Source organism: Cervus elaphus, chromosome 2 (assembly GCF_910594005.1).
Source record: "Cervus elaphus chromosome 2, mCerEla1.1, whole genome shotgun sequence".
NCBI lineage: Eukaryota > Metazoa > Chordata > Mammalia > Artiodactyla > Cervidae > Cervus > Cervus elaphus.
In genome coordinates this window covers 41,536,399-41,556,401 of record NC_057816.1, presented here as the reverse complement: position 1 = coordinate 41,556,401, position 20,003 = coordinate 41,536,399, and the positions used below count along the sequence as shown (strand labels likewise).

At 41.2% G+C, this 20,003-nt stretch overlaps 1 long non-coding RNA gene and 1 other non-coding gene across 2 annotated transcripts in view; both read left to right on the top strand.

Moving 5' to 3' along the window:
* Positions 1-20,003, top strand: part of LOC122676827 — a 77,274-nt gene that overhangs the window by 32,920 nt on the left and 24,351 nt on the right. The window contains exon 3 of the long non-coding RNA XR_006335645.1: positions 3,274-3,453. This is a non-coding gene — a long non-coding RNA (uncharacterized LOC122676827). The remainder of the gene's footprint in view (positions 1-3,273; positions 3,454-20,003) is intronic.
* On the top strand, positions 9,856-9,961 carry LOC122677507. The gene has a single exon (XR_006335816.1). It is a non-coding gene; the product is annotated as a small nucleolar RNA U13 (small nucleolar RNA).

The following is a 20,003-nucleotide window of genomic DNA, read 5'->3' as shown; positions in this document are numbered from 1 at the left end:
TAGAGATCAGGGACTTAGTGCTGAAGTTTTGCTTTGTCCGTCACCAGGACATTTCCCTTTAGGACCACGTGGAGAGGAATGGCAGGTGAGGTCAGGATTTGAGAGTCCTCTAGCCCAGCACATATTAACCCCATCATGGTTCCCAACATTGTCACCTGGCAGAGAAATGAACTTGATGGGAATCCAAGATTTGGGTTTTAACCCTGACAGCTGCTGCTGCTGCTGCTAAGTTGCTTCAGTCATGTCCGACTCTGTGACCCCATAGACAGTAGTCCACCAGGCTTCCCCGGCCCTGGGATTCTCCAGGCAAGAACGCTGGAGTGGGTTGCCATTTCCTTCTCCAGTGCGTGAAAGTGAAAGTGAAGTTGCTCAGTCGTGTCCGACTCTCAGCGACCCCATGGACTGCAACCCACCAGGCTCCTCCGTCCATGGGATTCTCCAGGCAAGAGTACTGGAGTGGGGTGCCATTGAACCCTCTGAACCCTGACAGCAGTGTAAATAAATAGTACCATTTTGGATGGTTATTTATTTATCCTTTCAGATTCTCGTTTTCTATTATTAATTGAATCATACCTACAGAAACAGGCATAAAATATATATTCAGAGTTTCAATAATAATCAGAAAAATAACCATATATCTATTATTCAGACTAGGAAACAGAAAATTCCAAGCACATGATATATCTCCATATGCTCTAACATGCTCTTCCCCAGTAGGATCTCCCCATCTTCCCTTTCCCTCAAGATATAACCAGCATCTTGACTTCTTTTAGTCATCCTCCAGCGTTTGGGTAATTTTAATTTTTATGTAATTTCAACTTACAAAAAATTGCAAGAATAGTACAAAGAAATCCTATATGCACTTTACCCAGATTTACCATTTGTTTGCATTTTGCTCATTTGTTGTATCATTTATGAACCATTTGAGAAAACTTGGGGACATTTTTCTCATTTACCCCTAAATATGTCTATTTTCAAAGAACAAGATCACTGTATTTCCTGAGAACAAAGGTGCTTTCTTATATAATCAAATACAGTTATCCAAAGTTGAGAAATATAATTAATACTCCCAGAATCTGTTTTATAATCCACAATCCATTTTTCAATTTTATCAGCTGCTCCAATATATCCTATAACTGTTTTCCCCCAGTTAAGGAGCCAACCCATGATCATACAATTTCATTTATTTGTCACATCCCTTTAATAGTTTACTTTCATCTAAGATCATTTCTTCATTCTTTTTCATCTTTTTTGATCTTGAAAGTTCTCAAGAAAGCAGAACAGTTATTTGGTAGAATGTCTCTCAATTTGGGTTTATCCTGTCTTATGCAAAAATACATTATTTATTTATTTTGATGGCTAAACTGTCCCATATCTGTTCGGTGAGAGCTGCTTCAATCCCTCTCTGGTGTCCCTTTATAAAACCCGCAAAATGTCCTTGAATAATTCCTTACTTTCTGGCAAAATAAGATATTCTAGGATCAACTCATAATTCCCCTCCCTCAGTCCTAGAGTCATTTACTTCTTTAAGACGCCTTGGCTCCATTTAATAGAAAACGTATTTTTATTTTTGGCTCCACTGGGTTTCCGTTGCGGTGGGCGGGCTTTCTCTAGTTGCGGCAGCGGGGCATCCTCGTCATTGCGGCGCGTGAGCATCTCACTGCAGTGGCTCCTCCGGCTGCAGAGCCGGGCCGCTAGGCCCTCAGGCTTCAGTCGGCGCAGCTCGCAGGCTCGGTAGCTGTGACTCGAGGACTTGCGAGCGTGCGCGCCGTAGTTGTGCTACACGGGCTTGGTTGCTCCACAGCATGGGGAATCTTCCCGGACGGGACTGAACCTGTGTCCCCTCCATTTGCCGGCAGAATCTTACCCACTGCACCACCAGGGAAGTCCTAGAAAACGATGGTTATAAATCAAGATCTGGGTTCAAGATCACTGATGTGTTACGGCTTTATCTCAGTGGACATATCCAGGGATTATATGTATATGTACATGTTATATATAATATATAAATATGTATAAATACACACAAATGCCTAGTAATAAGAATACCCATAATAGTGAGAAACCTGATTTCCATTTTCTCCTTACGTTTACTCACTTGTTCAAGCTTATAATACGCAAAGAGTAGTTTTAGAATTGCTATCCCATACCACAGTGGAAAGCAAACTTGCTAGAGGTCAGTATGACTGCATGTTTACTCAGATAAAATTTACATTCAGTGCACATGAAAATCTTGGATATAAAATTTCTCGAGTTTTGACAAGTGTGTACCTCTATATGATTCACATTCTTATTAATACATGAACTAGTTCCTCAGCTTTAGAAAATGTCCTTGTGTCTTTTCTCAGTCTTACCCTTCCAAAGTGTTCTGAATTCTTTCAACTCTAGATTAGTATTTCCTATTTTGGAACTCTAAATAAATTTTTAAAAATTGTCTATTGAGTCATTCAAACCTTGAATATGGTATGTATTGCTTTTATTTAAGTCTTTGTTTTTCTTAGCAATTTTTAGTAATTTTTAGTGTATAGATATTGAATACATTTGTTAAAATTATGCCTAAATATTTTATATTCCTCCGCTGAAGTTACTATGAATATTTTTTCATTTTTCAAAAGTTTGCTGCTAATATATAAAACTACAATTAATTTCTGTATCTTGACCTTGTATCCTGTAACCTTGATGAATTCACGTATTATTATAGTTCTGTTAATTATTTTTATTAGCTTTCCATTGCCTCATTGCCTTGTTAGAACTTCTAGCGGAGTATTAATTAAAATATAAAAGCAGACAACCTTGAATTTAACCAGTAGATATAATATTGGCTGTCAGTTTTTCATAAGTGAATTTTGGCAAATTAAGGTAGTTCCCTTCTAGTCTTAGCTTACTGAGAGCTTTTATGATGAATAAGTGTAGAAAGTTGTCTTTTTTTTAATGTAGGAATAGGAAAGGGTACGAAAGGAGAGGATAAGAGAGGATAAATTCATTCTGTCCATTCAGTTTGAAGCCTACCTCAAAAATTCCTTCTTTCAATGATTCCTCTCGTCTGAACTCAGATTGCTTTAAGAATCAGTGCTTAATTGTTCTCCATTATGTGTATGTCAATTTTGTCTTTGCCTGTCAAAGTAAAAAAAAAAAAAACCTTGAGAGTAGGAACAGAAAGTTTTCTGTATTCCCTCCTGCCTTTGTATTTAAATGGGCTTGTAGTGACTACTTGATAAGTTTCAGCACAGATTTTTATAAGTAATAAAGTGCTATAATTGTTTATTATTCTAGAGTTCTGCATCCCAGCTTTCACTGCATTCTCAAAAGCCGGAGTAAACTTGCTAGTGAACACACGAAATGTTTGAGACACAGCACGGGACAGACCTCAGGTCCTCTGACCTTTCAGCCAAACCTCATCCCAGTGCAGCGAGCTGACTGATTTCCATCATTCCTCTCCAGACCATCTCTGAGGTCAGTGCTCATCTCAGTGAGGATTATATGGTACTGAGCCCCGAAACAGAGTCAGACTGGGATACAAAGATACTAACCCACAGCTGGCCTCCTACCCTCCACCACCGTGGACCTCACCCATTGACAAGCTTGTGCTGAAAACTCCTAGTGGCCATGCAGGGGCTTCTTAGACATTCTTCAACTTGGCACACGTCAGGTACTAATTAGATGTTTGTGCCTGCATGTCGTTCCCAATTCCTGGATCCGGTTTGTGTGAGGATTCCCTCTCAGGTGGCCAGCTCTTTTGCTGGAGGAGGGTCTGCCAGAGGAGGTTCACAGTGGGCTGTAGTTAGGGCTGTATTTGTTCTGGAATTCCACTGCTATAAATACTGCATCTCTGTGGATCCCGTGGTAGGGAGAATTGTCTGTACCATGTTCATATTAGACAAACGTTGATTTCAGTGAGCAGTCCTTGAGACCCTGCCAAAGGGAAACAGAGATCAATGGAAAAGCGCACTCGACTCCATTTACCTTGAGACTGAAGCAGGGTCTCTGCTTAGCTTTGCACTTTTATTTCCTGCCATTATCTCCTTCTCAATGTATGATCCAGCAACTTCAAAATATTTGTCATTTTTTAATCACAATACTTAACTCTTTTCCGCCTTCATATGTTCATGCTCTTCTCCATACTGGTGCTCAGTCGCTCAGTTGTGTCCGACTCTTTGCGACCCCATGGACTGTTTCCTGCCAGCTCCTCTGCCCATGGGATTCTCCAGGCAAGAGTACTGGAGTGTGTTGCCGTTTCCTTCTCCAGTCTCTCTCCTGGGACTGTCAGTAATGCCTCTCCCCGCCTCCCACTCCCTCTCTCTCCCACCTTGATGACTGCCCTTCACCTCACATTCATTCATTTCACAGGTGCAACCTTTGCACCAGGCACCATGCTAGACGCGGAGATGCAGAGGTGAATACGGCACAGCCCTTGCCCTAGAGGGGCCCGCGGTGTGCGGAGACCAGTGAATGAGCGCTAACAGTGAAGACTAATGCTGTAATGGGTCACGATCCTGGCCTCGCAGGGCCCCTGAAGGCTCCCTAGTGGAGGCCACATAAGCAGAGACCTGCAGGATCTAGGTTTTAGGAATTTGCCAGACCAAAGGGAAGAAATGTGAGAGCCACAGTTACAGAGGCTGGACTCCCAGCTTCCCAGAGACTTCCCAGACCTCCCCCAGGCTCTGTTATCCTCAGAATTTTCACTTCTTGTGCAGATTCCAGTCGCAGCCTTTATCACCCTCTGCTATAATCCTTTTCCTTTATGGGTCTTTTCTTCCTCGACAAACCATAAGCTCCTTGAGAGTAAGACCTGAGCTTTAATCAGATTATATATCTAGCACTTGGGGATGAAACTTTTCCCCTCGGATGTTCAATAAATGTTGGGGATAGGAATGAATGAAGTAAGTGGACTTGTGGGGATCTTTTAAAGTAGATGGACCTGCTGTGGGACCAGTTACACCCTCCTGGGCTCCAGTGCCCCCCGGGAAAGTCAGTGATTCCAGGCCTTCGTGGGCAGGGTCTCTGGTGGGACAGGCAGACTGCTCAGGTTTTCCTCTCACACTATCATCATTTGTGATGTTTAGAACTAGACCGCTTTTTCTCTGCTAGTTTAAGGAAAAGGGTTTTAAGAAATTTATGCTTTCAGGATTTTGCACTTCAGCTTTAAAAACAGTTCCTGTTTTTCCATTGTCACACGGTCCTAATTCCATTTTAAGATATGTAATGAATACCCCAGGTGGCACTAGTGGTGAAGAATATGCCTGTCAATGCAGGAGACTTAAGAGATGAGGTCCAATCCCTGGGTTGAGAAAATCCCCTGGAGGAGGAAAATAGCAACTGAAAAGTCCATGGACGTGAGGAGCCTGGCGGGCTACAGTCCATGGGGTCGTAAAGAGTTGGACATGACTGAGCGACTGAGCAGGAACTCCTATAATAAGCACCTGCAACTATATATTCTAAGCTGTCAAATACAAATCAAATAATCCACCCTTGATTCTGTTGCCTTTCCCTGCGGTTGTGATGGGAGTCATTTTACCTGTCACAGTTGGTGGCGAAGACACTCCCAATCCTCATGCCTTTTGTGATTGGTGATGGAGAAATAATTTAAAAATAAAACCTCCTGCCAGCCCAAAAGAATCCTCTGCAAAAGCGTAGAAAAGAATGAAACAGTTGCAAAGACAGAAATAAACCCCATCTTTGTATATAGCAAGGCACATACAACCCATTACATACATATAAATTATCTTTATCCAAAGGAAAAATAAAACTTTATGACAAAACAGCTAGTTACAACTTGGAGCTGGGTGTCTAAGCTAAACTCCCACACAGACAGGGGTAAAGGGTACATCCCCCCCCCCCCCCCCACCATGCTTACTTTGCAAAGACTGCCAGGAGGCACTGAAGGAACACATTCTTGGGAGACAAAACTGACCACAGGCTTACTTAGCTTTTAAAAAGGTTAGCATGTATAATGCATCGGAAATAGAGAAAGCATTTCCAATGTCAAGTTTTCTAAAAAGAATGCTAAAAGAAAAGGGAGGAGGAATTCTTTTTCAATTTTGGCACCAGGGGAAATGTTTTGTGTTTTTGTTTTCTTTTTTTTATAAAGTCATTTATTGATTTCAATGTTTTTTGGCTGTACCGCATGGCATGTGAAAGTGTTAGTCACTCAGTTGTGTCCGACTGTTTGCACCCCCATGAACTGTAGCCCGCCAGGCTTCTCTGTCCATGGGATTCTCCAGGCAAAAATCCTGGAGTGGGTTGCCATTCCCTTCACCATGGTATCTTCCCAACGCCGGGATCGAACCTGGGTCTCCTGCATTGGTAGGCAGATTCTTTGCCATCTGAGACACTGGGGAAGCCCGCAACATGGGAAGCAGGATCTTAATTCCCTGACCAGAGGTGGAAACTGCACCCCCTACTGCGGAAGCCTGGAGTCTTGAGTGGACTAGGGAAGTCCAGGGGAAATGTTTAATTCAATTTTTTTTTTTTTTAAGATTTATATATACCCTTACATTAGCCAGTTCTCGTTTATTCTGTTCCTAGGCCTGCTTTGTCTCTCACGTCATCTCTAACTGTATCATCTCTTCTAGCCTGTGAGTGTTTCTGTCCGTCCCTATGGTGTGTGTTCATTCCTCATGAAACCTGTGGTTTGTGACTGCCTGTCCTCGCAGCCTGCAGACAGTGACTGATTAGCTTCGGATGACTCTGTGTCCCATGCATCTCTCCTTTCTAATGACTGTGACTGGACATACGATCACCGGAGAGGCTGGTTAAAACGTAGAGGATAACTTAATAGGTCTGTGTGGGGCTGGAACTTCTGAATTTCTAACAAATTCCTGGAACAGGCCATTGCTGGTGTTTAGGGCCCACATTTTGAGTAGGAAGGCCTGAGAGCAGGCCTGCAGTTCTTTCCACAGCCTGAGGACAGGATTATTTATCTGCTCCTCCCATCACCTATTGCCTTCCACAGTCTGTCAGTTCAGTTCAGTTCAGTCGCTCAGTTGTGTCAGACTGTTTGCGACCCCCATGGACTGTAGCACACCAGGCCTCCCTGTCCACACCAACTCCTGGAGTTTACCCAAACTCATGTCCCTTGAGTCGGTGATGCCATCCAACTGTCTCATCCTCTGTCATCCCCTTCTCCTCGTGCCTTCAATCTTTCCCAGTATCGGGTCTTTTTCAATGAGTCAGCTCTTCGCATTAGGTGGCCAAAGTATTGGAGTTTCAGCTTCAGCATCAGTCCTTCCAATGAATATTCAGGACTGATTTCCTTTAGGACGGACTGGTTTGATCTCCTTGTAGTCCAAGGGACTCTCAAGAATCTTCTCCAACACCACAGTTCAAAGGCATCAATTCTTTGGCACTCAGCTTTCTTTATAGTCCAACTCTCACATCCATACATGACCACTGGAAAAATCATAGCCTTGACTAGACGGCCCACAGTCTGTAGCTATTTATTCAGTAATAAGTACGTAGTAAATGCATTCTTTCGGCAGTATCACCCTCTCACCTTTGTCCTGCTGTGGCTGGCACTCCTATCCCTTCAAACAGTGGGGCTGCAACTTGAAACAGCTGCAGTGGCCAGATCCCTGTCCTCCTAAGACAATGCATTCCTTTTCAATGTGGATTTTTTAGGACTGTTCACACTGCAAATATTTTCTCCCTTTGTTTTCCCATGAAAATTAATCACAAGTTGGAATGCCTTCTTTGTCAGAGTACATGCCCTGACCTTTTCTTTTTTAATTTTAATTGGAGGATGATCACTTTACAATATTGTGTTGGTTTCTGCCATCTATCAACATGAGTCAGGCATAGGTAGACGTATGTCCCCTCCCTCTCGAACCTGTCCCACCTCTCCATCCCACCCCTCTAGGTTGACAGAGAACGCTGGTTTGAGCTCCCTGAATCATACGACAAATCCCCACTGACTCTCTGCTTTACATATCATGATGTACATGTTTCCATGCCAGTCTCTCAGTTCGTCCTACCCTCTCCTTCCCCCCACTGTGTCCATGATTCTGTTCTCTATGTCTGCCTCTCCGTTGCTTCCCTGCAGATAGCTTCATCATTGATGGATGAATGGATAAAGAAATTCGGTACGTATATACAATGGAATACTACTCACCCATAAAAAGGAACACATTTGAGTCAGTTCTCACGAGGTAGATGAACCTAAGAGCCTGTTACACAGAGTGAAGTCAGACAGGAGAAAGACATATATCGTACATGAAAGCATATGTATGGACTCTGGAAAGATGGTACTGATGAGTCCTGGCATTTTTACTTGGAAAATGCGGTGTGAGAGGATAGAGCTGTCCTTTACAGTCTGCCGCCACTATCATTGGCTTTCCGGCAAGGAAATTAAGCCTTCTTTCCCTTGCAGCCTGTGGTTGTAGTCCTCTGCTTGTCAGAAACAGGATGACAGGAGGGTTCTGGTACTTTCTGTCACTAGGTTTCTTTGACTCCCTGACTTCAGAAGCAGGGTTCTCTGTGCCCTCCATGACCCCTGAGCTGCGTTTGCCTGCTGACCGAGGGCCCTGAGAGGAGATGACCTCAGTGACTATCAGACCCCACAGTAAGGGTGCTGTGCTTGGTCGCTCAGTCGTGTCCGGCTCTGCGACCCCAGGGACTATAGCCCGCCAGGCTCCTCTGTCCATGGGGATTCTCCAGGTAAGAATACTGGAGTGGGTTGCCCTGCCCAGGGATGGCATGACCATTCCTTCCTGACCCAGGGATCGAACCCAGGTCTCCCGCGTTGCAGGCAGATTCTTTACTGACTGAGCCACCAGGGAAGCCCCACAGTAAGTGTAATAGTGATTGATATTAAATCCAAGGGCACTGATTTCTTTCTCCCTTACAACCGTCATGTGGTCTGATCTCGAAAATTACTTTCAATATGTCTTCTTTGATCTTCCAAATCACTGTAAATACTCTGCAATTGGCATCAATTAACATCAAAGTGATTACTTTCCAAGGCCCGACAGGAGTCCCCAGCTCTCTAGACCTGCGATGTCAGGGCTGCCGGCAGCTCCTTTCTATGGCTTCGCTTCTTTGGAGCTACTAATCCAGAGGGTGCTGTTGTGCAGGACTGCCTGTGTGTTCGGTGTCAGTCTGGGACGAGTACAGCTTGCTTTCCAAATGGAAGAGCACCAGGGAAGCCGGAATTCCTTTCCTGCCGCCTTCCTTCACAAAATACTCGAGTCTCCTCACAGTGTATCGGAAAAACCCGCACTAGGCTCCTTCCCATCTCCTGCAACCTGTTCTGCTCATCTTTTGCCCCTTCTTGCCTGCTGCAGTCCAGCCCTGTAAGTCTACCGGACGCTTCGCTAACACTGCCTTGCATAATCACTTCTCCCTTCTTAACTCACCAAAACCCAACCGTCCTTCAGGGATGCTGCGAAGTCTTCCAGATAGACTTGCTTACTCTCCTTGATGCTCCCGTGGCATGCTGTCTCTCCCTCTCTCCCGTGGTGAGCTCCGCGGCGCTCCCTTGGTGCTTGATTACTCTCCTTGCAACGTTAGTATTGTATATGTCACATTTATATTGTAGTTAACTCTGCATTAATTCCCTCTCTACATTATGAGTTTTGTTTTAATTTCACACAGTCTGTATATGGTATTGATCTTTGTATTCCCAGGTTTTACCACCATGTCTACTGCAATGCCAGTGTTCACTAACTGTTAGCCACTTACCCAAAAATGTAATTGTTCATGTACTGGAGAGCTGAAAATTCAAGTACTCAGGCGCCTGGAGAAGAACGAAAAGACTCTGAAACACACAATATTGGTATTGTGACATGATGTCAATTACAGTAAAGTGGGGAAGTGCTACTGACCATCCCTTGCCATCCATCACCTCTTAAGAATGTTGAGATCCTTTTGTAGTTCATGAGCATGATGATTGGGTGTTCACGCTGCTGCGTGACATGTGCCTCCCTCACAAACCTTGTTACGACATCGGCACATTACCTGTCTGACGAAGAAAAAAAAAGAAAAAAAAAAAAAAAAAAAAGAATGTTGATCATTTGTTTCCATGGCAATCCCAGGTCTAGAAAACAAGACTGCATGCTGCCACAGGAGGGGCAGGCTGGGGCTGAAGGTGAAGGGTCTCAGCCTTCTCAAACTGGGTGGTTCTACCTGACAATCCGTCCGTAAGGCATATCTACTATGGTCTCTTATTCAGAGAGCCTGTCACTGAAGCCCATGAACACAAAGCCCTGCAGCGCCATGAACGTTTGACCCGTCAGAGATTCAGACTGTGTGTCCACGGTGGATCCAGGGCCCAGGAAGCAGAATGCAGGTGAAGGGAAGGACAGCCCCTACTAGAGGGACTTTGGAACACTCTGTAGGTTATGATGACCCAGGAATGCTAACCACATGCAGTAACTCATGCATTTTAATCCTCTGAGAAGGCCTCTTTTGGCTTAGCTATTTTAGAATATATAAAAGAATATGAAAGTTTGATCAACCTCATAGATACTATACCTAACAAAACATGATTTATATTAGCTCTATATGAAAGTATTTGTGGCTTAGGATTTTTTATACATATATCTTTTTATAACTTTCCAGGAACTGAGCACATCATCTGATCCTGTTGTAAATTTGTTTTTTTTTCTGTCTGTGCTTTAGTTCAGGATTGGCAGTAAATTATTTCTACAGGAGGTTTGAAAGTAGAAAGGATGGTTTGATTTGATAAAATGAGTTACTAGTCATCAAGGCTTTTTACATGTGTACATATTTTGCAAAAATTTTGTAACAGCCTCTAGCTATGAATATTTGCTTTGTAAAAATTACTGATGTTTAATAAACATTTGTAAAGGAAAAAAATCTATAAACTATAAAAAATTTTAAAGTTTGGTTTTGGTAAAGTAATTCATATTCTTAAAAAAAATTATTTGCTTTTGATCAGAATATTTGTGATCCGTAGATGGGGTTCATTGGAGATTTTGAACCCTGACAAATTAATAATTGTGAAGAGGGGAGTAGATCACTTTTTTATATTGGAAATGTGTTATAAGAGCTTCCCTGGTGACTCAGATGGTAAAGAATCTGCCTGCACTGCAGGAGACCCGGGTTCAATCCCTGGGTTGGGACGATCCCCTGGAGAAGGAAACAGAAACCCCCTCCAGTATTCTTGCCTGGAGAACCCCACAGACAGAGGAGCCTGGCGGGCTACAGTCCGTGGGGTTGCAGAGTCGGACACAATTGAGCGACTAATACTAAAAGCCCTAGTATATAATTCTTCTATATATTTCTGGTCTTGCTACCAAGTCCAAACTCATTCTGCTCACCATACAACAGGCCAGTAAATCAGGAGAGGAGTTGTTGATGCAAGGAATAATTACTTTATTTGAAAGCCAGCAGACTGAGAAGATACCGGACTAATGATTCAAAGAACCCTGTTACCCAAGTTAGAATTCAGGCTTCTTTTATAGTAAAAGGGGAAGGGGTGTGGTTCAGTTCAGTTCAGTCTCTCAGTCGTATCCGACTTTTTCCTACCCCATGGACTGCAGCACGCCAGGCCTCCCTGTCCATCACCAAGTCCCAGAGTTTACTCAAACTCATGTCCATTGAATCGGTGATGCCATCCAACCATCTCATCCTCTGTCGTCCCCTTCTCCTCCTGCCTTCAATCTTTCCCAGCATCAGGGTCTTTTCAAATGAGTCAGCTCTTTGCATCAGGTGGCCAGAGTATTGGAGTTTCAGCTTCAGCATCAGTCCTTCCAATGAACACCCAGGACTGATCTCCTTTAGGATGCACTGGTTGGATCTCCCTGCAGTCCAAGGGACTCTCAAGAGTCTTCTCCAACACCACAGTTCAAAAGCATCAACTCTTCAGTGCTCAGCTTTCTTCACAGTCCAACTCTCACATCCATACATGACCACTGGAAAAACCATAGCCTTGACTAGACAGACCTCTGTTGGCAAAGTAATGTCTCTGCTTTTTAATATGCTGTCTAGGTTGGTCATAGCTTTTCTTCTAAGGAGCAAGCCTCTTTTATTTATTTTTTTTTTCTTTTTTCTTTTTTTTTTTTTATTAGTTGGAGGCTAATTACTTCACAACATTTCAGTGGGTTTTGTCATAATAATTTCATGGCTGCAATCACCATCTGCAGTGATTTTGGAGCCCAAGAAAATAAAGCCTCTCACTGTTTCCATTGTTTCCCCATCTGTTTGCCATGAAGTGACGGGGACCAGATGCCATGATCTTAGTTTTCTGAATGTTGAGCTTTAAGCCAACTTTTTCACTCTCCTCTTTCACTTTCATCAAGAAGCTCTTTAGTTCTTCTTCACTTTCTGCCATAAGGCTGGTGTCATCTGCATATTTGAGGTTATTGATATTTCTCCCGGAAATCTTGATTCCAGCTTGTGCTTCTTCCAGTCCAGCGTTTCTCATGATGTTCTCTGCATATAAGTTAAATAAGCAGGGTGACAATATACAGCCTTGACGTACTCCTTTCCCGATTTGGAACCAGTCTATTGTTCCATGTTCGGTTCTAACTGTTGCTTCTTGACCTGCATATAAACTTCTCAGGAGGCATGTAAGGTGGTCTGGTATTCCTATCTCTTTGAGTGTGTTATTAGTGGTTGCAAACTTCATAATGTCAGAATCCTTTGTTCTTGAAGATGTCCAGGTAGGTCAGGTCATGATGTTCCTGTAAACCTCCAGCAAGACAAATGTTATTCTCTCTTCTCCAAATTTTTATCTCTATGTGAATGGAAGAGTGTTATACCTTTAAAGGTCAGAGCTTGAAAATGGGCTATTCTGTGTATTTCAAGCAATAGGCAACATTCTTTTACAAACGGTGCAGAGTCAGCAGATTAAGCCCAGGCAACAGAGCACAAAGGTTAAAGAAAAAGAAACAGATTTAATATAGATTCAGATTTGTTCTTCCCTGTTACAGTCTTTTGGCAGATTGGGATTTGTACATATAATATGCATGGTAAGGTGGATGTAATGTCTTAAAGCATGTAAAATGCTTTTACTTATATGTTTTCACTGGTTTCTATATACCAAGTAGATATTTTAATGTATAGTATCTATCGAGATGGGGCTTCCCTGATAGCTCAGCTGGTAAAGAATCTGCTTGGGAAGATCATCTGGAGAAGGGATAGGCTACCCACTCCAGTATTCATGGGCTTCTCTGGTGGCTTAGATGGTAAAGATTCTACCTGCAATGCGGGAGACCTGGGTTCGATCCCTGGGTTGGGAAGATCCCCTGGAGGAGGGCATGGCAACCTACTCCACCTGGAGAATCCCATGGACAGAGGAGCCTGGTGGGCTGAACTTCCTGGGGTTGCAAAGAGTTGGACACGACCAAGGCACTTGGCACTCACACATATCACAGATAGTATTTACAAAAATATGATTTCTACTGACGATAAGGTAACTATTCAACATGATATATTGGACATGTGGTGTCTATGCTAATAGAATATATAATAGTATTTAATTATGTAGCGTACATATTTTCACATGCACACAAAACTGTTTCTTCTCAAGTAAGTAAATGACAATTTCCCTGAATCCACTTATGTTCTAAAATTTCAAAGGATGTTCTAGATAGAAACACTGTGCCTATAGCCTGAGTTAATATGCCTCTTTTTGAAGTTGACTTTTTCATGAGCTTTTATTTGACTAAATTATGCACATTATAACGCATATTTTGCAATCAATTATTCACCGGTGCTTTAACTTACTCAAGCTAAATTACTACCTTGTGTGAAAGAAGAATTGCTGTTTTGAACCTCTTCGTTACTGTCTAAGCCAGAAATTTTCATCATTTTTCTGTAAACCTGCAATCAGCTGGGAGCCCATTCACTTTAGAGTTTTTGGCAACAGTTCATCCTCCTCTCTGATTTAAGACCCAGCACACATTTCTAAGCAGAATCATGGGCCTGGAACAAAATGCACTTCATCTTTCCTGCAAAGGAGGTGTTATTATCCCCATTCAACAGATGAACATGTTGAGATTGGTACTATGTTAGCAGAGTCAAGATTTAAAATCCAGATATTCCCTACCTGAGTCATACACCATTCACAGGGACACAGCGCCTACCATGGAAAGCTGAAACGATGAGAGGACTCAGAGGCTTTACTGATGGCTGGACTGGACCAGTGGAACTCTTTCATGTCTTGTGAAACAGATTTTACATCGAAACTAACTTTCCATGCTCTTTTTTTATCCGTGCTAACAGCACCGTACCTCTCGTCCATTTAAGCTTAAAATGCCGGCATCTTTGGCCAGCCTCCCCCTCTCCCTTTCTGTCGTGAAACTCTGACTGCCCCCTCTAGGAAGGTCTCCTGTCCCCTATCCCCTCACCCCCGCGTGTCCACCATGGTGTCCTCAGCTTCTTTTCTTACTGAGATGCCGCCAGTGGCTTTCCACCGTCTTCAGGATCGAGGCTGAGGATCTGGGCCCAAGCTGCCTGGGCTTCCCTCCTGCGTGCTCCCCCTCCCTCCCCGTGGCCACTTGTGGGGGGCATTCGGGGCGTCAGTGTGGGCTCAGACCTTTCCTGTGGACCTGATTCAGTCTCCACACGACCACAGACGTGGACACTGGGGCTGGGCGCAGAAGCAAGGCTGTCCCCGACTCTAGGGCCTGCCCTCCACCACTGCACACACTCTCAGAGCTTAGGATTTCTCCTGCCGCCCAGCTTGTCCCTGCCACCGTGCCTTTGCCCTTGTTCAGATCTGGAATTCTTTCTCCCTCTCGGCCCGCAAAATCCCATCCACACTCCAAGCCCGCATTATTCACTGTTATATTCATTTAATAAGCATCATTTTTTCCCTTAAAATACTTTATTGTGAAATACTTCAAAGAATATTTTTTACCTTTTTACAAAGGATTTCTTTACCAAAAAAATATATATGTTATACATGGTTCATAGCTTTGTAGAACATGAGTTGATATATTTTCATTAAAAAGTAAAATATAACAGATGTGATTAATTCCCCTTTAAATCCAAAAAGTATCCTGAATTTGATTTGTATTATTGCCAGATATATTTATGTGAACTTATTATGTAAGTCAGCATAATGGACAACATAAAATGAGTTTTGCACATATTCAAACTAAATGTCATTTTGCAACTTTCTTTGTTTTCACTAAACATTAGATCTTTGAAATACATCTAATACATGGAACATTGGTATATCCATTATCATTTTAATATGACTTCGTATGCAGTATCAACTTTGTCTTTTTATTTTTCTGTTAATGGGTACTTAGGTTGCATTCTATATTGTTTTTGCAAATGATGCTGCAGTGAATATTCTTATGCAAGTATCACATTACACATGTGTGAATGGTTCTAATCTAAAATATAGACCTAGTGGAATGGCTTTGTTGAAGGGTATACACCACGGTTAACGCCTGTGTGTGTATTAGTCACTCAGTCGTATTTGACTCTATGTGTGACCCGTGACTGTAGCCTGCCAGGCTCCTCTGTCCATGGAATTCTCCAGGCAAAAATACTGGAGTTGGTTGCCATTTCCTCCTCCGAAGGATCTTCCCTACCCAGGGATAAAACCTGGGTCTCCAGCATGGTGGGTAGATTCTTTACCATCTGAGCCATCAGGGAAGCCCTACTTTTAACTCCTAAATATTGCCAAATCCAAAGTGTTATACATTTTTATACACCCACTAGTAAAGTTTGAGAGCTCCCATTATTTCATATTCTTGCCAACACTTTGTATGTTCAGTCTTTTAGCATTTTCCAATCTGTTGGAGTAACATGGTATAACTTCATGGTTTCATTTGTCCTTCCCTGACTATTATTGCTTATCAGACATTGGTTCTTCTCTTTCAGAAATGTTCTATCCCTTTTTCTAATTTCCTTCTGGTTGTTTGTCTTTTAAAATTTTTTACTTACAGTCATTACATATGCATTTAAATATTAATTCTTGGTTATATGCATCATAAATATTTTCTCCAAATCTGTGGTTTAGCTTTCACTTTGTAGGTCTTGGCCACATAGAAGGTTTAAATTTTAATGGAGTCAAATTTATCATTATTTTAAATGTTCTGTTCTAGTTGTTTATCGAGATATTATATCTTGTACCCCGAGAGTTCTATTTATTACGTTTGACTTTTCATTGTGTCTTCAGTCCACTTGGAAGTCATTTGTACAGAGGGAAAAATGTAGAGTTCTAATTTCATGTCTTTCCAGTTAACAAACTGTTAACAAAAGTCAACAAACTTCCTTTCCAGTGTTTCATGGCCATTCATTAAATAACCTATTTTCTTCCTGCTGCTTTGTAGGCAACCTATGTTATAATCAAAGTTTTCATACATGATGGATCTGTTTCTGTGCTCTTTATTCTCCTAAAGTCATCTAGTTATCTTTTCATACATGTCATAGTTACATATACATATATATCCACATATATATCACACAGTCTTATTAAACTCTGTAAGCAAGACCCATCACATTTGCCATGACTGATTGTTACATTTGTTCTTCCTTATATTTACTGACTTCATTTAAAATAATTCAATACTTTGTATGTTTTTACTGAAATTTTACTTAATGTTCCGATTTAATTTTAAGACTAATCAATTCATGATATTGTCTCCCTATCCATGAATATGATCAATGCAGTTCAGTTCAGTCACTCAGTCATGTCTGACTCTTTGTGACCCCATGGACTGCAGCACGCCAGGCTTCTCAGTCCCAGAGCTTGCCCAAACTCATGTCCATTGCATCAGTGATGCCATCCAACCATCTCATCCTCGGTCGTCCCCTTCCCGTCCTTCCTACAGTCTTTCCCAGCAGCAGGGTCTTTTCAAATGAGTCAGTTCTTCACATCAGGGGGCCAAAGTATTGGAGCTTCAGCTTCAGCATCAGTCATTCCAATGAATATTCAGGACTGATTTCCTTTAGGACTGACTGGTTTGATCTCCTTGCAGTCCAAGGGACTCTCAAGAGTCTCCTCAAACGCCACAGTTCAAAAGCATCAATTTGTCAGTGCTTTCTCTCTAAATTTAATATGGCTCATTTTTATCTATTTCATCAGTGCCTTACTTTCTTTTTAAGAGCCTTGCAAATGCTTTTTAGATCGAATCCTAGATTTTTAAAAAATAGTTTTGGTTGTTTCACAGATTATATTTTTTATTTATTTGTTGTGATGTGCTTAAAATCCAATTAATGTCATATAATTGTGTGACATTACTAAATTTTTTTCTACTATAATTTTTTTTTTAGATTTCTCATGTTTCCAAAAAGAAGAGAAACAAATTATTAATGACATATTACTTCATAAATAAGTTAGGAGTGTTTCTTCTTCTATCCTCTGGGAAAAACTGTATATGAGCTTGAGATTGAATCTTTGGGAAAACGCACCTAAAAATGCATCTAGGTCTGGTGCATTTTGAAAGGAAGATGATTGGAGAATTTTTAAAAACTTACATATTTTCTTTAATTATCAGAGGTCTATTTTGGTTTTCTATTTATCATTAAATATATTTAGTATTAATATTTTTATGACATTACTCATTATATCCAAATTTCCAAGTTATTGTACTAAATTGTTAATACCTTTTCTAATGATTTTTTAAAATATCTAAATATCTTTCCTTTTTTTCTTGATCAATCTTGACAGAGTTTTAACCATTTTATTTGTCTTAGGAAAAACTAGCTTTTGGATTTCTTGACATGCTCTATTTTATGTCATTAATTCTTCAGTTTAGTTTGTTGGATATTTTATAGCTTATTTAATTTTTAGATTTTTTTCTTTTATATGAAGGATTTCAGTGATTTTCTTAGAATGTTTTTCTACAATCAGTTGATGTATAATATCTATAAATGTAACAGTTTTACATGTAGTATATGTAGTCATATATATTTTGATAACATTTTCATTTCCATCTAAATATTTTTAAATCCAATGATTCCTTCTTTGATCTACATGTTTCTTAGCAATATGTATTTTAAAAACTCAATTGTATTGGCAATGTTTTTAATTTGTTGTTGTTTAGTTGCTAATTTGTGTCCAGTTCTTTTTGCAACCACATGGACTCTAGTCCTCAGGCTCCTCTGTCCATGAGATTTCCCAGGCAAGAATACTGGAATGGGTGGCCATTTCTTTCTCCAGAGGGTCTTCCTGACCCAGGGATCAAACCCATGTCTACTGTATCTGCAGGCAGATTAGTTACCAGTGAGCCACCAGGGAAGCCCAGTTTTTAATTACTGACTTTTAATTTAATCATGTCCTATAACATGGTCTACATTAGCCCCTATATGCCTCGAGTTTCTTATCTACAAAGTGAAGTGACTAGTATCTACTGTATAAAATTATTACTTTAAAGTAGTACAAAGTTATTATAAAACAACATATATCTATGAAGTTATGACTATTAAATATATTGACCCATATTAAGCAATTAGTATATGACACAGTAAAATCTTAATAAATATTACCTGTCACTACCAATTATGAGAGAAATCTACTAGTATGATAATGGATTTATCAAATTTTATATCTTATATATATATATATATGTCAGTTCAGTTCAGTCACTCAGTTGTGTCCGACTGCTTGCGACTCCATGAATCACAGCACACCAGGCCTCCCTGTCCAGCACCAGCTCCCGGAGTTTACTCAAACTAATGTCCGTTGAGTCGGTGATGCCATTCAGCCATCTCATCCTCTGTCATCCCCTTCTCCTCCTGCCCCCAATCTCTCCCAGCATCAGGGTCTTTACCAATGAGTCAACTATTCGCATGAGGTGGCCAAAGTATTAGAGTTTCAGCTTCAGCATCAGTCCTTCCAATGAACACCCAGGACTGATCTCCTTTAGGATGGACTGGTTGGATCTCCTTGCAGTCCAAGGGACTCTCAAGAGTCTTCTCCAACACCACAGTTCAAAAGCATCAATTCTTCAGTGCTCAGCTTTCTTCACAGTCAAACCCACATCCACACATGACCACTGGAAAAACCATAGCCTTGACCAGACGGACCTTTGTTGGCAAAGTAATGTCTCTGCTTTTAAATATGCTGTCTAAGTTGGTCATAACTTTCCTTCCAAGGAGTAAGCGTCTTTTAATTTCATGACTGCAATCACCATCTGCAGTGATTTTGGAGCCCAGAAAAATAAAGTCAGCCACTGTTTCCCCATCTATTTCCCATGAAGTGATGGGACCAGATGTCATGATCTTAGTTTTCTGAATGTTGAGCTTTAAGCCAACTTTTTCACTCTCCTCTTTCACTTCATCAAGAGGCTCTTTAGTTCCTCTTCACTTTCTGCTATAAGGATGGTATCATCTGCATATCTGAGGTTATTGATATTTCTCTCGGCAAGCTTGATTCCAGTTTGTGCTCCTTCCAGCCCAGAGTTTCTCATGATGTACTCTGCATATAAGTTAAATAAGCAGGGTGACAATATACAGCCTTGACGTACTCCTTTTCCTATTTGGAAGAAGTCTGTTGTTCCATGTCCAGTTCTAACTGTTGCTTCCTGACCTGCATACAGGTTTCTCAAGAGGCAGGTCAGGTGGTCTGGGATTCCCATCTCTTTCAGAATTTTCCATAGTTTATTGTGATCCACACAGTTAATGGCTTTGCATAGTCAATTAAGCAGAAATAGATGTTTTCTGGAGCTCTCTTGCTTTTTTGATGATCCAGTGTATACATAATGTATGTGTATTAAAATGTAAGTAAAATATATTAAATACTTGTATAATATTTTATACACAATGCACTTTGTATTTTTAAATTAGATGTGCACATAAGGAATGTTTCATCACTCCTTATCCTGAATACACCCTCTTTGCTATAACAAATTTTGCCTAGCATTTATATAATTGTATCAGCTTTCTTTCAGGTAGTATGGTCATCCTTCTCCCTCAGTATCTGCAGGGTTTTGGTTCCAGGACTCACCATGGATACCGATATCTGCAGATGGCCAAGTCCCTTATATAAAATGCTATAGTACAGTCAGCTCCCTGAATCCACACATGCAGATCCCTCAGATACAAGGGATGGTATTTTTATGGTTTAATTTTTTTATCATTTA